We start from the raw sequence: 20,344 nt of genomic DNA on the forward strand, positions 1-20,344 counted from the left end.
TCTCCGTTGGCCGCCTCGATGCTCAGCTCGTAGAGCTGCAGGGACTCCGCGGGGTCGGGGGTGCCGTCGTAGTGAGGAGGCAGATCCGGCTTGAACTTGCCCGGCCAGGCGACGCTACGCAGCTCGGGGGTGAAGGCGCGACAGCCGGCCGTGGTCACCGGTGCCCGTCTTGGAGGTGGAGCTTGGTCTTGGCGCCCGCGCGCCGCCACGGCAAGCGGCGCGGGGCCCTGCCGCAGCAAGCGATCCTGACGTGGCGGTGCGGGGAGTGGCGGAGCGTTCTCTTGCGGTCGAGGGACTTCTTGACAGCTTCTTTCTTCACGCGCGGGCGCCGGACGTGGTAGGTCGCGCCGTGGAGCCGCGCGCCTTGGCGCCAGGGCGCCGTCATGGTGCAGAGGTGGTGGAGGTGCTCCGTGAGCTACGTCGCCCGTAGCTGGCGGAGGGCGTGGCAGTGAGAGGGACGGCGCAAGGGAGCCCCCTGCGGTGCTGACAAGCTCGGCGATGCAGTCGAGCCAGTCCTCGTAGAGGTCGTCGACTAGGCGGTAGCGCAGGAGCTCGTGCGCCATGAGGAGCGCGGCCCACACATCCGTGGGAGCGCGACGAGCGTGAGACGACGAACCAGCGGGAGTCAGCGACGGAGTGGTGGTGCGGCCGTCCTGCCGCACCGAGGGGGTGCAACGAGGATGCTTGCTGTTCGTTCCCTGCCGGGCCGGTGGCAGCGTTGGCGGTAGGCGACGGAGAACGGCGGGGTGGCCCGCCGACGGGAGCCGTCTGAGCAACGCGGGTGGCGAGGAGCTCGGCGCGAGCGCGGCGTGCGTCCGCCATGGAGATGATGAAGCAACGGGACGCGGAGCGATGGAAGGGAAGCTTCGTCGCACCCCTACCTGGCGCGCCAAATGTCGGATCTCGGGTTCCGGCAAAACCCTTAAGGCTCGAACTCTGGGGTGCGCACGAAGATCTCCCCCTACCGATCCACGCCCTAGCTTTGCTAAGATCTCAAGGACTAACTCGACGAACTCGCAACACAAAGAACACAAGATTTATACTGGTTCAGGCCACCGTTGTGGTGTAATACCCTACTCCAGTGTGATGGTGGTGGATTGCCTCTCGGACTGAGGATGAACAGTTACAAGGGGAAGAACAGCCTCTTGAGGTTGAGCTGTTCTTGTGCTCGGTGTATGGCTAAGGGTTGGCTAAAGATCAGACGCCTCAGGCTCAGTTGCCGCCTACTGTGGTGGCTAGTGCTATTTATAGAGGCCCTGGTCCTCTCCCCAAATATCGAGCGGGAAGGGAGCCAACAACAGCCAATTTGAAAGGAGACAACTGGTACAGCTTATCCTGACAAAAGCAGTCTTCTCCTGCAAAAGGCTCTGGTGGTGACGCCGCCTTGGGCTCCATGGCGACCTTCGTCCTGCCGTCCTGCTGGTCTTGGTCTCGTTGTGATATGGAAACCTTTGCTTGACACCTCGGTACTCTGCGCCTGCGCTTGCCCCTTTAGCACCAAAGAGGAAACAAGTACACTGTGCGTGCTGGCGCCCGCCTGGTCTCGATCGTCATGGCTCACGTCACGAGAACCTCGCGAGGTTTGCCTTGCCTTGATCTCTCTGCCCCTCGCGAGCCAACCTGGTGAGGCCGCTCCCGAGGAGGTCTTGCGTCGCCCACCTCGCGAGGCTTGGCCCCTCGCGAGGGTCTTGAGTGCTTGTTGGTGAAGATGGGCCGTACGGGCCCGCTCGTAGAGCCACGTCGTGGGCCGCAGGCAGGCAAGTCTGGGGACCCCCGTTCCCAGAACGTTGACAAAATAAAAAGAAAAGACTACGACACGAACGTCCGCTAACAAAACCAATCTAACGAAAATCGTTCACTAATAGATCTAAACGAATGAACGTTCGTTAAATAAACTAAACCAAATAAAACCGAAATAAAACCTGATCTAAACGAAAAACCAATCAAGGGTTTTTTACCGAAAATAAAACTGAAGAAAACCGGCGACTTTTCCGGCGAACTCCGGCGGACGGCGGCGGGTGGCGAGGCGCGGCGGCGGCGGGGATTGCGGCAGCGGTGGCGCGGACTGCGAGGCATGGCGGGGTGGCGGCTAGGGTTTCCGCAGCGGGGTGGGCTGGTTGGCTGGGGCGGCGGCCTCGGCCTATAAAGCCTGAGCGGACAGAGTCCGGCTCGGGCACGGCCCGTTAGGTCGGTTCGTTTTTTTAATAAGATTCCGCCGAGAAAAATCCTAAATAAAATAAAATAAAAATCTAAAAATGCCAAAACAATTTTCACCATCTAAACAAAATATTTAGAACAAAGTGAACATTTTCTTGGCCTAAAAATGCAATTTTGAAAAATGCATATTTTTCTAATTCAAACAAAATAGCGATAAAACCCAAATAAAATTATTTATTTAATTTTAACATTTTTCCTCCAATATTTCATCTATTGGTGAGAAGTCATATTATCTCCTCTCATATATTTTAATTATGAAATAATTTTGGAGAGAAAAATAATTAAAACCAAATTGATCCCCGTTTCAATATTTGAGAAAATTCAAATATATAAATAATAAAATCCCCAACTCTCTCCATGGGTCCTTGAGTTGCTTAGGATTTTTAGGATCACTACCAAAATGCAAATAAAATATGATATGCATTTGATGACTTATGTATAATATTCAAAATTGAAAATTTGGGATGTTACAATGAGACAATTATAACCTAGGGCGATACGGCATTAGCTCCAGTTCGTCAATATAATGTAGGCATGTATTCCGTAAATAGTCATATGTGCTTATGGAAAGAACTTGCATGACATCTTTTGTCCAACCCTCCCGTGGCAGCAGGGTCCATATTGGAAACTAAGGGATATTAAGGCCTCCTTTTAATAAAGAACCGGAACAAAGCATTAACACATAGTGAATACATGAACTCCTCAAACTACGGTCATCATCGGGAGTGGTCCCGACTATTGTCACTCCGGGGTTGCCGGATCATAACACGTAGTAGGTGACTATAACTTGCAAGATCGGATCTAGAACATGGATATAATGACGATAACATAAACGATTCAGATCTGAGTTCATGGCACCCGGGCCCAAAGTGACAAGCATTAAGCATGGCAAAGTCATAGCAACATCAATCTTAGAACATAGTGGGTACTAGGGATTAAGCCCTAACAAAACTAACTCGATTACATGATGAATCTCATCCAACTCCTCACCGACCAGCGAGCCTACGAAGGAATTACTCACCCCCGGTGGGGAGCATCATGGAATTGGCGATGGAGAAGGGTTGGTGATGACGAAGAACGAAGATCCCCCTCTCCGGAGCCCCAAACGGACTCCAGATCTGGCCTCCCGACGAAGAACAGGAGGTGACGACGTCTCCGTCTCGTGGATCGCAATAATTCTTTCTCCCTGATTTTTTTTTGGAAAAATAGGATTTTATAGCGTCGGTTTCAGGGTCTGTGGGGCCACCAGGTGGGGACAACCCACATGGGCATGCTAGGAGGGGGGCATGCCCTGGTGGGTTATGCCCACCCAGGTGCCCCCCTCCGGTGGGTCTTGGCTCCAGAAATTCTTATTTATTGTATAAAAAATCCTTGCAAAGTTTCGTTCCATTCCGAGAACTTTTATTTCTGCACAAAAACAACACTATTGTAGTTCTGCTGAAAACAACGTCAGTTCGGGGTTAGTTTCATTCAAATCATGCAAATTAGAGTCCAAAACAAGAGGAAAATGTTGGAAATGTGCGCTAGAGGCAATAATAAATTGGTTATTATTATATTTCCTTGTTCATGATAATTGTCTATTGTTCATGCTATAATTGTATTAACCGGAAACTGTAATACATGTGTGAATACATAGATCGTAATATGTCCCTAGTGAGCCTCTAGTTAACTAGCTCGTTGATTAATAGATGGTCGTGGTTTCCTGACCATGGACATTGGATGTCGTTGATAACGGGATCACATCATTAGGAGAATGATGTGATGGACAAGACCCAATCCTAAGCATAGCACAAGATCGTCTAGTTCGTTTTGCTAGAGCTTTTCTAATGTCAAGTATCATTTCCTTAGACCATGAGATTGTGCAACTCTCGGATACCGTAGGAATGCTTTGGGTGTACCAAACGTCACAACGTAACTGGGTGGCTATAAAGGTGCACTACAGGTATCTCTGAAAGTGTCTGTTGGGTTGGCACGAATCGAGATTGGAACTTGTCACTCCGTATGACAGAGAGGTATCTCTGGGCCCACTCGATAATGCATCATCATAATGAGCTCAATGTGACTAAGGGGTTAGCCATGGGATCATGCGTTACGGAACGAGTAAAGAGACTTGCCGGTAACGAGACTGAACGAGGTATGAGGATACCGACGATCGAATCTCGGGCAAGTAACATACCGATGGACAAAGGGAATTGTATACGGGATTGATTGAATCCCTGACATCTTGGTTCATCCGATGAGATCATCGTGGAACATGTGGGAGCCAACATGGGTATCCAGATCCCGCTGTTGGTTATTGGCCGGAGAGATGTCTCAGTCATGTCTGCATGGTTCCCGAACCCGTAGGGTCTACACACTTAAGGTTTGGTGACGCTAGAGTTGTTATGGGAAATAGTATGTGGTTACCGAAGGTTGTTCGGAGTCCCGGATGAGATCTTGGACATCACGAGGACTTCCGAAATGGTCCGGAGGTGAAGATTTATATATGGGAAGTCCAGTTTCAGTCACCGGAATTGTTTCGGGAGTTATCGGTATTGTACGAGGACCACCGAAAGGTGTCCGGGGGTCCACCGGGTGGGGCCACCTGCCTCAGGGGACTTAATGGCCTGAACAAGGGTGGGAACCAGCCCCCTAGTGGGCTGGTGCACCCCCCAAGGGCCCAAGGCGCCTAGGGTTGAAAACCCTAGGGGGTGGGGGCGCCTCCCACCAAACTTGGGGGGCAAGTTCCCCCCCTTGGCCGCCGCCCCCCTCTAGATGGGATCTAAGGGGGCCGGCCCCCTCTCCCCTTCACCCTATAAATAGAGGGGGGTGGGAGGGCAGCAGCACCCTTCCCCTGGTGCAGCCCTCCCCTTCTCCAACACCTCCTCCTCCTCCGTAGTGCTTGGCGAAGCCCTGCCGGAGAACTGCAAGCTCCACCACCACGCCGTCGTGCTACTGGAGCTCTCCCTCAACTTCTCCTCATCCCTTGCTGGATCAAGAAGGAGGAGACGTCCCCGTGCTGTACGTGTGTTGAACGCGGAGGCGCCGTCCGTTCGGTGCTTGGATCGGATCTACCGCATTTGAATCGCCGCGAGTACGACTCCATCAACCGTGTTCTTGTAACGCTTCCGGTTAGCGATCTTCAAGGGTATGAAGATGCACTCCCTCTCTCTCGTTGCTAGCATCTCCTAGATTGATCTTGGTAACACGTAGGAATTCTTTTGAATTATTACTACGTTCCCCTACAGTGGCATCATGAGCTAGGTCTATGCGTAGATTCTATGCACGAGTAGAACACAAAGTAGTTGTGGGCAGTGATTTGTTCAATTTGCTTATCTTACTAGTCTTATCTTGATTCAGAGGCATTGTGGGATGAAGCGGCCCGGACCGACCTTACACGTACGCTTACATGAGACTGGTTCCACCGACTGACATGCACTTGATGCATAAGGTGGCTAGCGGGTGTCTGTCTCTCCCACTTTAGTCGGATCGGATTCGATGAAAATGGTCCTTAGGAAGGGTAAATAGCAATTGTCATATCACCGTTGTGGCTTTTGCGTAGGTAAGAAACGTTCTTGCTAGAAACCCGTAGCAGCCATGTAAAACATGCAACAACAATTAGGGGACGTCTAACTTGTTTTTGCAGGGTATGCTATGTGATGTGATATGTCCAAAAGGATGTGATGAATGATATATGTGATGTATGAGATTGATCATGTTCTTGTAATAGGAATCACGACTTGCATGTCGATGAGTATGACAACCGGCAGGAGCCATAGGAGTTGTCTTAATTTATTGTATGACCTGCGTGTCATTGAAAACGCCATGCAATTACTTTACTTCATTGCTAACCGTTAGCCATAGTAGTAGAAGTAATAGTTGGCGGGACAACTTCATGAAGACACGATGATGGAGATCATGATGATGGAGATCATGGTGTCATGCCGGTGACGAAGGTGATCATGCCGCGCCTCGAAGATGGATATCAAAGGCACAAGATGATACTGGCCATATCATGTCACTTTATGATTTGCATGTGATGTTTGTCATGTTTACATCTTATTTTCTTAGAACGACGGTAGCATAAATAGGATGATCCCTCAGTAAAATTTCAAGAAATGTGTTCCCCCTAACTGTGCACCGTTGCGAAGGTTCGTTGCTTCGAAGCACCACGTGATGATCGGGTGTGATAGATTCTAATGTTCGCATACAACGGGTGTAAGCCAGATTTACACATGTGAAACACTTAGGTTGACTTGACGAGCCTAGCATGTACAAACATGGCCTCGGAACACAAGAGACTGAAAGGTCAAACATGAGTCGTATAGTAGATACGATCAACATGGATATGTTCACAGTTGATGACTAGTCCGTCTCACGTGATGATCGGACACGGCCTAGTCGATTTGGATCATGTATCACTTAGATGACTAGAGGGATGTCTATCTGAGTGGGAGTTCATTAAATAATTTGATTAGATGAACTTAATTATCATAAACTTAGTCTAAAATATCTTTACAATATGTCTTGTAGATCAAATGGCCCACGCTAATGTTGCCTTCAACTTCAACGCGTTCCTAGAGAAAACCAAGCTAAAAGACGATGGTAGCAACTATATGGATTGGGTCCGTAACTTGAGGATCATCCTCATAGCTGCCAAGAAAGCATATGTCCTTGAAGCACCGCTAGGTGAAGCACCCATTTTCCCAGCAACTCAAGACGTTATGAACGCCTGGCAGTCGCGTAGTGATGATTACTCCCTGGTTCAGAGGCATGCTTTACAGCTTAGAGCCGGGGCTCCAAAAGCGTTTTGAGCAGCACAAAGCATATGAGAGGTTCCAAGAACTGAAAATGGTTTTCCAAGCTCATGCCCGGGTCGAGAGATATGAAGTCTCCGACAAGTTCTACAGTTGTAAGATGGAGGAAAACAGTTCTGTTAGCGAGCATATAGTCAAAATGTCTGGGTTGCACAACCGGTTGTCTCAGCCGGGAGTTAATCTCCCGGATGACTCGGTCATTGATAGGATCCTCCATTCGCTTCCACCTAGCTACAAGAGCTTTGTGATGAACTACAATATGCAAGGGATGGAGAAGTCCATTCCTGAGTTATATCCAATGCTGAAATCAGCGGAGGTGGAGATCAAAAAGGAACATCAAGTGTTGATGGTGAATAAGACCACTAGTTATCAAGAAGGGCAAGGGTAAGAAGAACTTCAAGAAGGATGGCAAGGGAGTTGCCGCGCCCGGTAAATCAGTTGCTGGGAAGAAGCCAAAGAATGGACCCAAGACCGAGACTCGATGCTTTTATTGCAAGGGAAATGGTCACTGGAAGCGGAACTGCCCCAAGTACTTAGCGGATAAGAAGGTCGGCAATACCAAAGGTATATATGATATACATGTTATTGATGTGTACCTTACCAGCACTCATAGTAGCTCCTGGGTATTTGATACCGGTGCGGTTGCTCATATTTGTAACACAAAACAGGAGCTGCGGAATAAGCGGAGACTGGCGAAGGACGAGGTGATGATGCGCGTCGGGAATGGTTCCAAGGTCGATGTGATCGCCGTCGGCACACTACCTCTACATTTACCTATGGGATTAGTTTTAAACCTCAATAATTGTTATTTAGTGCCAGCTTTGAGCATGAACATTGTATCTGGATCTCGTTTAATGCGAAATGGCTACTCATTTAAATCTGAGAATAATGGTTGTTCTATTTATATGAGAGATATGTTTTATGGTCATGCCCCGTTGGTCAATGGTTTATTTTTATTGAATCTCGAACGTGATGTTACACATATTCATAGTGTGAATGCCAAAAGATGTAAGGTTGATAATGATAGTCCCACATACTTGTGGCACTGCCGCCTTGGTCACATTGGTGTCAAACGCATGAAGAAACTCCATGCAGATGGACTTTTGGAGTCTCTTGATTACGAATCATTTGACACGTGCGAACCATGCCTCATGGGCAAAATGATCAAGACTCCGTTCTCCGAAACAATGGAGCGAGAAACCAACTTATTGGAAATCATACATACTGATGTGTGTGGTCCAACGAGCGTTGAGGCTCGCGGTGGCTATCGTTATGTTCTCACCCTCACTGATGACTTAAGTAGATATGTGTATGTCTACTTAATGAAACACAAGTCTGAGACCTTTGAAGAGTTCAGGGAATTTCAGAGTGAGGTAGAGAATCAATGTGACAAGAAAATAAAGTTCCTACGATCATATCGTGGAGGAGAATACTTGAGTCACGAGTTTGGCACGCACCTGAAGAAATGTGGAATTGTTTCACAACTCACGCCGCCTGGAACATGCTACCTCTTGAGCACTGCGTTGGCTTTCCCTTGAAGAGGAAAGGGTGATGCAGCAAAGTAGCGTAAGTATTTCCCTCAGTTTTTGGGAACCAAGGTATCAATCCAGTAGGAGGCCACGCACAAGTCCCTCACACCTACACAAACAAATAAATTCTCGCAACCAACGCAATAAAGGGGTTGTCAATCCCTTCACGGTCACTTACGAGAGTGAGATCTGATAGATATGATAAGATAATATTTTTGGTATTTTTATGATAAAGATGCAAAGTAAAATAAAAGAAAAATAAAAGGCAATGGAAATAGCTTGTTGTTGGAAGATTAATATGATGGAAAATAGACCCGGGGGCCATAGGTTTCACTAGTGGCTTTTCTCATGAGCATAAGTATTACGGTGGGTGAACAAATTACTGTCGAGCAATTGACAGAATTGAGCATAGTTATGAGAATATCTAGGTATGATCATGTATATAGGCATCACGTCCGAGACAAGCAGACCGACTCCTGCCTGCATCTACTACTATTACTCCACACATCGACCGCTATCCAGCATGCATCTAGAGTATTAAGTTCATAAGAACAGAGTAACGCTTTAAGCAAGATGACATGATGTAGAGGGATAAACTCATGCAATATGATATAAACCCCATCTTGTTATCCTCGATGGCAACAATACAATACGTGCCTTGCTGCCCCTACTGTCACTGGGAAAGGACACCCCAAGATTGAACCCAAAGCTAAGCACTTCTCCCATTGCAAGAAAGATCAATCTAGTAGGCCAAACCAAACTGATAATTCGAAGAGACTTGCAAAGATAACCAATCATACATAAAAGAATTAAGAGAAGATTCAAATATTGTTCATAGATAAACTTGATCATAAACCCATAATTAATCGGTCTCAACAAACACACCGCAAAATAAGATTACATCGAACAGATCTCCACGAGAGAGGGGGATAACATTGTATTGAGATCCAAAAAGAGAGAAGAAGCCATCTAGCTAATAACTATGGACCCGAAGGTCTGAGGTAAACTACTCACACATCATCGGAGAGGCTATGGTGTTGATGTAGAAGCCCTCCGTGATCGATGCCCCCTCCGGCGGAGCTCCGGAAAAGGCCCCAAGATGGGATCTCACGGGTACAGAAGGTTGCGGTGGTGGAATTAGGTTTTTAGCTCCGTATCTGGTAGTTTGGGGGTACGTAGGTATATATAGGAGGAAGAAATACGTCAGTGGAGCAACATGGGGCCCACGAGGGTGGAGGGCACGCCCTGGGGGGGTAGGCGCGCCCCCCTACATCGTGCCTTCCTGGTTGATGTCTTGACGTAGGGTCCAAGTCCTCTGGATCACGTTCGTTCCGAAAATCACGTTCCCGAAGGTTTCATTCCGTTTGGACTCCGTTTGATATTCTTTTTCTGCGAAACTCTGAAATAGGCAAAAAACAGCAATTCTCGGTTGGGCCTCCGGTTAATAGGTTAGTCCCAAAAATAATATAAAAGTGTATAATAAAGCCCATGAATGTCCAAAACAGAATATAATATAGCATGGAACAATAAAAAATTATAGATACGTTGGAGACGTATCAAGCATCCCCAAGCTTAATTCCTGCTCGTCCTCGAGTAGGTAAATGATAAAAACAGAATTTTTGATGTGGAATGCTACTTGGCATAATTTCAATGTAATTCTTCTTAATTGTGGTTGAATATTCAGATCCGAAAGATTCAAGATAAAAGTTCATATTGACATAAAAGTAATAATACTTCAAGCATACCAACTAAGCAATTATGTCCTCTCAAAATTACATGGCCAAATAAAGTTCATCCCTACAAAATCATATAGTTTGGTCATGCTCCATTTTCGTCACACAAAAATGCTCTCATCATGCACAACCCCGATGACAAGCCAAGCAATTGTTTCATACTTTAGTAATCTCAAACTTTTTCAACCTTCACGCAATACATGAGCGTGAGCCATGGATATAGCACTATGGGTGGAATAGAATATAATGATGGGGGTTATGTGGAGAAGACAAAAAAGGAGAAAGTCTCACATCAACGCGGCTAATCAATGAGCTATGGAGATGCCCATCGATTGATGTTAATGCAAGGAGTAGGGATTGCCATGCAACGGATGCACTAGAGCTATAAATGTATGAAAGCTCAACAAAATAAACTAAGTGGGTGTGCATCCAACTTGCTTGCTCACGAAGACCTAGGGCATTTGAGGAAGCCCATTGTTGGAATATACAAGCCAAGTTCTATAATGAAAAATTCCCACTAGTAAATGAAAGTGACAAAACAAGAGACTCTCTATCATGAAGATTATGGTGCTACTTTGAAGCACAAGTGTGGTAAAAGGATAGTAACAGTGTCCCTTCTCTTTTTTTTTATCCTCACTTGGGACAATGCTCTAAAAATGATGATCATCACACTTCTATTTATTTACAACTCAATGGTTACAACTCGATACTAGAACAAAGTATGACTCTATATGAATGCCTCCGGCGGTGTACCGGGATATGCAATGAATCAAGAGTGACATGTATGGAAGAATTATGAATGGTGGCTTTGCCACAAATACTATGTCAACTACATGATCATGCAAAGCAATATGACAATGATGAATGTGTCATGTTAAACGGAACGGTGGAAAGTTGCATGGCAATATATCTCGGAATGGCTATGGAAATGCCACAATAGGTAGGTATGGTGGCTGTTTTGAGGAAGATATAAGGAGGTTTATGTGTGAAAGAGCGTATCATATCACGGGGTTTGGATGCACTGGCGAAGTTTGCACCATCTCTGAATATGAGAAAGGGCAATGCACGGTACCGAAGAGGCTAGCAATGATGGGAAGGTGAGAGTGCGTATAATCCATGGACTCAACATTAGTCATAAAGAACTCACATACTTATTGCAAAAATCTACAAGGCATCAAAAACCAAGCACTACGCACATGCTCCTAGGGGGATAGATTGGTAGGAAAAGACCATCGCTCGTCCCCGACCGCCACTCATAAGGAGGACAATCAAAGAACACCTCATGTTTCAAATTTGTTACATAATGTTTACCATACGTGAATGCTACGGGACTTGCAAACTTCAACACAAGTATTTCTCAAATTTACAACTACTCAACTAGCACAACTTTAATATCACTACCTCCATATCTCAAAACAATCATCAAGCATCAAGCTTCTCTTAGTATTCAACACACTCATAAGAAAGTTTTTACTAGTCTTGAATACCTAGCATATTAGGATTAAGCAAATTACCATGCTGTTTAAGACTCTCAAAATAATATAAGTGAAGCATGAGAGAACAATAGTTTCTATAAAACAAATCCACCACCGTGCTCTAAAAGATATAAGTGAAGCACTAGAGCAAAAACTATATAGCTCAAAAGATATAAGTGAAACACATAGAATATTCTAATCAATTCCGAATCATGTGTGTATCTCATCAAAAGGTGTGTACAGCAAAGATGATTGTGGTAAACTAACAAACAAAGACTCAAATAATACAAGACGCTCCAAGCAAAACACATATCATGTGGTGAATAAAAATACAGCTCCAAGTAAGTAACCGATGGAAGTAGACAAAAGAGGGGATGCCTTCCAGGGCATCCCCAAGCTTTGGCTTTTTGGTGTCCTTAGATTATCTTGGGGTGACATGGGCATCCCCAAGCTTAGACTCTTGCCACTCCTTGTTCCATAATCCATCAAATCTTTTACCCAAAACTTGAAAACTTGACAACACAAAACTTAATAGAAAATCTCGTGAGCTCCGTTAGCGAAAGAAAACAAAACACCACTTCAAGGTACTGTAATGAACTCATTCTTTATTTATATTGGTGTTAAACCCACCGTATTCCAACTTATCTATGGTTTATAAACTATTTTACTAGCCATAGATTCATCAAAATAGGCAAACAACACACGAAAAACAGAATCTGTCAAAAACAGAACAGTCTGTAGTAATCTGTAACTAACGCAAACTTCTCAAACTTAAAAAATTCAGCCAAAATAGGAAGACCTAGACAATTTGTTTATTGATCATCAGCAATTGGAATCAATTATTTATCACGTTCTGGTGATTTTTAACAATTAGTTTTGTGAACAGAAAGTTTCTGGAATTTTCTGCAAGATCAAATAACTATCATTCAAGAAGATCCTATAGGTTTAACTTGGCACAAACACTAATTAAAACACAAAAACACATCTCACCAGAGGCTAGAGCAAATATTTATTCCTAAACAGAAGCAAAAACAAAAAAAAAAACTAAAAATAAAACTGGGTTGCCTCCCAACAAGCGCTATCGTTTAACGCCCCTAGCTAGGCATAAAAGCAAGGATAGATCTAGGTATCACCATCTTTGGTAGGAAATCCATAAGTGGCTCTCATAATAGATTCATAAGTTAATTTTATTCTCTTTCTAGGGAAGTGTTCAATGCCTTACCTTAACGGAAATTGGAATCTAATATTCCCTTCCTTCATGTCAATAATTGCACCAACCGTTCTAAGGAATGGTCTACCAAGAATAATAGGACATGAAGGATTGCAATCTATATCAAGGACAATAAAATATACGGGCACATAATTCCTATTTGCAATAATAAGAACATCATTAATTCTTCCCATAGGTTTCTTAATAGTGGAATCCGCAAGGTGCAAGTTTAGATAGCAATCATCAAAATCACGGAAACCTAACAAATCACACAAAGTCTTTGGAATCGTGGAAACACTAGCACCCAAATCACACAAAGCATAGCATTCATGATCTTTAATTTTAATTTTAATAGTACGTTCCCACTCATCATAAAGTTTTCTAGGGATAGAAACTTCCAACTCAAGTTTTTCTTCATAAGATTGCATTAAAGCATCAACGATATGTTTAGTAAAAGCTTTGTGTTGAGTGTAAGCATGTGGAGAATTTAGCACGGATTGCAACAAGGAAATACAATCTATCAAAGAGCAATTATCATAATTAAATTCCTTGAAATCCATAATAGTGGGTTCATTAATATCTAGAGTTTTGATCTCTTCAATCCCACTTTTACCAATTTTTGCATCAAGATCTAAAAACTCAGAATTTTAGGAACGCCTTCTAGGTAAAGGTAGATCATTTTCAGTCCCATTGTGACGCCCCCGATTCAATCGTACACTAATCATGCACGCAAATGTGTACGATCAAGATCAGGGACTCACGGGAAGATATCACAACACAACTCTAAAACATAAATAAGTCATACAAGCATCATAATACAAGCCAGGGGCCTCAGGGGCTCGAATACAAGTGCTCGATCATAGACGAGTCAGTGGAAGCAACAATATCTGAGTACAAACATAAGTTAAACAAGTTTGCCTTAAGAAGGCAAGCACAAACTAGGATACAGATCGAAAGTGGCGCAGGCCTCCTACCTGGGATCCTCCTAAACAACTCCTGGTCGTCGTCAGCGGCCTGCATGTAGTAGTAGGCACCTCCAGTGTAGTAGGAGTAGGAGTCGTCGGTGGCGTCTGGCTCCTGGGCTCCGGCATCTGGTTGCGACAACCAGGTAGAAGGGAAAGGGGGAAAAGAGGGAGAAAAGCAACCGTGAGTACTCATCCAAAGTACTCGCAAGCAAGGAGCTACACTACATATGCATGGGTATATGTGTAAAGGGGCCATATCGGTGGACTGAACTGCAGAATGCCAGAATAAAAGGGGGGGTAGCTAGTCCTGTCGAAGACTACGCTTCTGGCAGCCTCCATCTTGCAGCATGTAGAAGAAAGTAGATGGTAAGTTCACCAAGTATCATCTTATAGCATAATCCTACCCGGCGATCCTTCCCTCGTCGCCCTATGTGAGAGCGATCACTTGGTTATATCTGGCACTTGGAAGGGTGTATTTTATTAAGTATCTGGTTCTAGTTGTCATAAGGTCAAGGTACAACTCCAAGTCGTCCTGTTACCGAAGATCACGGCTATTCGAATAGATAAACTTCCCTGGAGGGGTGCACCACATTACCCGACACGCTCAATCCCTCTGGCCGGGCACACTTTCCTGGGTCATGTCCGGCCTCGGAAGATCAACACGTCGCAGCCCCACCTAGGCTCAACAAAGAGGTCAGCACGCCGGTCTAAATCCTATGCGCGCAGGGGTCTTGGCCCATCGCCCATTGCACACCTGCACGTTGCGTACGCGGCCGGAAGCAGACCTAGCCTAGTAGGCGTTCCAGTCCAATCCGGCGCGCGCCGCTTAGTCGTTGACGTCAAAAAGAGCTTCGGCTGATACCACGACGCCGGTTGCCCATATCTTGTCCCACGTGGCGGTTAGTGCGGATAAGGTCAACGACCCAACTAAGATCAAATACCAAGATCTTGTTAAGCGTGTTAATTGAAGTATCCGCGAACGCCGACCAGGGCCAGGCCCACCTCTCTCCTAGGTGGCCTCAACCTGCCCTGTCGCTCTACCACAAAGTAACAGTCGGGGGCCGTCGGGAACCCAGCCCACCTCTACCGGGATGGAGCCACCTGCCCCTTCAGCCCCCATCTCCGAACAGTATCATAAGTAATGTAACAGTATAAAGTATATAGCATATGCCCGTGATCACCTCCCGAAGTGATCACGGCCCAGTAGTATAGCATGGCAGACGGACAAGAGTGTAGGGCCACTGATGGAATACTAGCATCCTATACTAAGCATTAGGATAGCAGGTAAAGGTAACAACTGTAGCAACAATGACAGGCTATGCAGTAGAATAGGATTAACCGAAAGCAGTAACATGCTAGACTACTCTAATGCAAGCAATAGAGAGAAGGAATGGAGAAGAACTCGGTTTGGTCAAACCCAGACGCTCTTGTTCATCGAGCTGTTTCTTCAATTCCTTCAGCTCCTTGGGTCCAAGCTTGTATGGACGCTTGCAAACGGGTTCAGTGCCGGGCTCAAGATCGATAACGAACTCAACTGGCCGGTGAGGAGGCATACCCGGAAGCTCTTCTGGAAAGACATCTTGATACTCACAAACGACTGGAATTTGAGAGATGGCATTCAATTCGCCCTTCTCATTGAGAGAAAACAACCGAATGGTTTCATCACGAGCGGCATAAATGATAACATCCTCAGAAGAGTGTGTCAATTGAATTTCCCTGGCAGCACAATCAAGTTGAGCCTTGTGCTTAGAAAGCCAGTCCATCCCGAGAATTAGATCAATATCCGAGTCACCAATAACAATTGGAGAAGACAGAAATTTATAGTTTCCCATCTTGATGGAAACATCCGGAACCATGTAGCTTGCATTCATGCATTTGCCCGGAGAGACAACTGCTAACGGTCTAGGCAAATCTTGAAAAACCAACTCATGCTTGGATGCAAAAGGTCTTGATATGAAAGAAAGCGATGCACCAGTGTCAAAAAGAACTTTTGCAGGAGAATCATTAACTGAGAGATTACCCATTATCACATCAGTAGATTCCTCCGCTTGAGCTGCATTCATCATGTTCACCTTTGCAAACTTGGAATTATGCTTGACCACTGCATTGCTGGAAGATCTCACATGAGGAGGAGGCGGAAGGCGCCTTTGGTTGAAGCACTTGTTAGCATAGTGACCTTTCTGCTGACACTTGTTGCAAGTCACCTCTGAGAGTGGACGATGATAAGGAGCATTCGACTTGGGAGCTTGATTCTGAGACTTGTTCTGATAGCCAGAGTTGGAAGAGTGGGAAGATCCATGGCCACCTTTGTTCTTCTGCTGGTAAGGCTGACGAACGGAGGAGGAGGAGGCAACCAGAACTTCTGTTGCTTAGCTGCCACAAGTGAGGAAGAAGAAGACTGAACTACGTCCCTGACTCTCTTCTTAGAAGCCTCACACTTGAGCTGAGCAGCCTCTTGCTTCAGTGCCATGTTATAGAATTGATCAAACTGAGTAGGCTCAACAAGAACGAGAGCTAACTACAGATCCTCTCTAAGGCCACCTCTGAAGTGATAGATCATGCTCTTTTCATCAGGAACGTCTTGTTTAGCGAAGCGAGCAAGTTTCTGAAACTGGATGTTGAATTGATACACAGACATGTTGCCTTGCTTGAGATTGCGGAACTCCTCACGCTTGCTCTCAACAACACTTTGTGGAATGTGGTGCGCTTTGAAGTCCCAACAGAAGTCAGTCCAAGTGATCACACGACCTCCTCTGGAATCTTTGTATTGTTGATACCAATCAGCAGTTTGGTCCTTGAGTTGAAAAGAAGCAAACTTGACATAGTCCTCAAGCCTGACATTGCTACATTCAAAATGCTTGTTGATGTCCACGAGCCAATCATCGGCATCCGTGGCCTCGGCACAGTAGCTGAAAGACTTGGGCTGATTTGCGAGAAACTGGTTGAGGGTAGCGAAGTGAGACTGATTGTTGCCTTGGCCTTGATTTCCTTGATTGCCTTGCCCTTGGGTGCGTTCTTGCAAGAGTTGCAGAATCATCTGAGCATTGGCGTTGGTGGCTGCCATGATAGCTTGCCATGCCTGCGGAGGCGGAGGTGGTGGCGGAGGGTTTGCCTGACTCCCTTCATTGCGATCTGGATTCTGACGCGTTGGCGGAGCCATCCTGAAGAGGGTGACATCCGTTAGCATCTTGATAGACAAATTGACAAGTAGAATCAACGGATAGAAATTGCAACATATAGTCTTCACAATAAACATTTGAACGAAGATGAACGAATGAATTCCATAGTAAATCATCACACTTCCATAAGTTGAGAAGCCACTTAGAAAAAGGTATGGAATCAACATTTGAGTTCGAAGCAACTCGAATACCACAAATGAAAACAAAACAAAGCATTGGCTTGCCGAATAAGCCGGAACAAACATATGATAGAGATTTCGTCCAAAGTTTTCGTGGTGGGGCCCACACGGGCTCAATCGTACAGCACCATCATGTACAAGGCAGTGCACATGACATACGAAGCGTCCCCGAGTCAGCATAGCCAAGGACTCTTTAAGACACTACGAGACCACTGTAAAACCAACCGTGGAAAGGCGGACCACTAGACGTCGAACCCCAATCTCATATCATGCGTCTGTCGGAAAGATATCCTAAGAGCTACTTGAATTCCCACTTATAAACTCCCGAAACTTTCTGGTTATGCAATCTGGTGTTGGGGATACAGGGGACACAAAATATATCACCCAAACTACCAATCCCTAGATCCAGCTGTATCCATCCGTCAACACATAACCAAGAAACCTTCGGAAATCGTGTACCTCAACCTTCGAAAAGCATCCGTTATACGAGTTATGGCAATACTCCCGAACTCCCGCCCCAGTATTGGGTGGCGTCGAGCTGATCTCACCAACAACTGCATAAAAGAGATTTCGATGTCGGCGAAACTCAGGTATTCCAGAACTGCAACGATAAAATTGTGACGACAACACCTCGGAGCTCAACTCCTCGGGACACTGCCACAACCCCTAAATGTCAGGAGGCACCAAGAACAATGTTCTCGTCACAAAACCATCAGAACGATTCTAAGATACCCGCGTGATCCTAAATTTTTTTTAGTGAAATTTGAGGAGAGAAGAGTCAAAACTTCTACGTCAGGAGGCCTCACCAGAGCGACGAAGGGACTGGGGAGTAAAAAGAATCCTACTCTCCGATATATATAATCCTAAAACTCAAAACATTTTTGTTCTAGACTCAACAACGCCAGCGATTCGATCAAGCAGGGGGCTCCTAAGTCGGGGATGGCTCTGATTACCAACTTGTAACGCCCACGATGCGGCTATATCTCCCACGTGTCGAGGCACGACTTAGAGGCATAACCGCATTGTGGTTTTGTCGCAAGAAGGGTCATCTTCACACAATCCCATGTAATGAACAAGAATGGGATAACGAGAGTTGGCTTACAATCGCCACTTCACACAATACATAAATATAATTCATACATCAACCACAAAGCACACATAGACCGACTACGGTCAAAATCCAAATGAAAATGAGATAACCCCAAATGCTAGATCCCCGATCGTCCCAACGTGGCTCCACTACTGATCATCAGGAAAAGACACATAGTAACGACCACGTTCCTCGTCAAACTCCCACTTGAGGCCGATCCCATCATCTGCAATGGCATCGTCGGCACCTGCAACTGTTTTGGTAGAATCTGTGAGTCACGAGGACTCAGCAATCTCACACCCGCGAGATCAAGACTATTTAAGCTTGTAGGAAAGGATGGTGTAATGAGGTGGAGCTGCAGCAGGCACTAAGCATATATGGTGGCTAACATACGCAAAAGAGAGCGAGAAGAGAAGCAACGGAACGGTCGTCATCTAGTAATGACCAAGAAGTGATCCTGAACTCCTACTTACGTTCATGCATAACTCAAACCGTGTTCACTCCCCGGACTCCGCCGAGAAGAGACCATCACGGCTACACACACAGTTGATGTATTTTAATTAAGTTAAGTGACAAGATCTCTACAACCGGACATTAAAAAATTCCCATCTGCCTCATAACCGCGGGCACGGCTTTCGAAAGATAATACCCAGCAGGGGTGTCCCAACTTAGCCCATCATAAGCTCTCACGGTCAACGAAGGATAAACCTTCTCCCAGAAAGACCCGATCAGTCTCGGAATCCCGGTTTACAAGACATTTCAACAATGGTAAAACAAGACCAGCAAAGCCGCCCGAATGTGCCGACAAATCCCGATAGGAGCTGCACATATCTCGTTCTCAGGGCACACCGGATGAGCAGTCCGTACAACTAAAACCAGACCTCAAGTTTCCCCAAGGTGGCGCTGCAAAGGGCTCTAGTTTGGACCAGCACTCAGAGGAACACTGGCCCGGGGTGTTGAGGATATAGATCTTAGAGTCACCCGCCAGGAGGGGCCGGGTTACTCATATGGTCATTGCCAGAAGCCCGGCGCCAAGCTTAAAGACGGTGGGCCAAAGATGGGCTTAAGACCCGGATATGGCTTAAGGCACGTAGTTACAATCATTATTATGGTAGAACTTGTAGTGTAAGGCAAGAATAGTTGAGAGTCCGAGCCGGACACTCTTATGAGCCGGCCGGGACTCTGAGAGCTGCAGGGCGTCAGCCTCCCTATATAAAGGGACGACCCGGCAGCAGTTTAAGGGCGACAACAATCTCATCGAGAGCCGGGCATAGCAGTTTAGCTCCCTGGTGATCGTAACCCTAATCAATACCACCTCAAACTGGACGTAGGCTTTTACCTTCACCGTAAGGGGCCGAACCAGTATAAACCCTCGTGTTCCTTGTCCCGCATTAACCTCTTCAAGCTTCCTAGCCGCGATGGCTCCACGACTAAGTCCTAGCTCGAGGACATCTGCCGTGACAATTCCACGACAGTTGGCGCCCACCGTCGGGCCAGCGCACGGTGGATTTGAGTTCTTGAAGGGCAGCTTCGAAGGGCTCAAGGGATACGCTGTGGGCCGGATGACCAAGAGTCGTCGTGGCAAGCTCTACATCGACGATGCAAACTGGGGCCCCGACGCCGGCTCAATTGAGTACGGGTACCGGGTCCCCTTCGGCGGAATTCATGTTTTCATTGGCAAGATTGGTGAGCCGGGCCCTGAGCCGGATCTCTGCGCCGATCTCATCGAGGTGGCTCAGCGCGCACGACCCGCCCGGGCCCGACCTGCCTTAAGGCATGCTTTTGTGGGGTGTATCCACGGAGGACTCTCTGATCGATCTGGATCTGGTGATGAGACGGCCGCCGGCTCTGATGGCGAGTCGGCCACCGATGAGTCCAACTCGTTGTATCAACTTCAAGATGGCAGGCTCATGGGTTGTTCCGATGGTGACAGTATTCCGGACCCGTTTGAGCCGCCAAGTCAGGTTGGAG

Source organism: Aegilops tauschii, chromosome 4 (genome assembly GCF_002575655.3).
Source record: "Aegilops tauschii subsp. strangulata cultivar AL8/78 chromosome 4, Aet v6.0, whole genome shotgun sequence".
NCBI lineage: Eukaryota > Viridiplantae > Streptophyta > Magnoliopsida > Poales > Poaceae > Aegilops > Aegilops tauschii.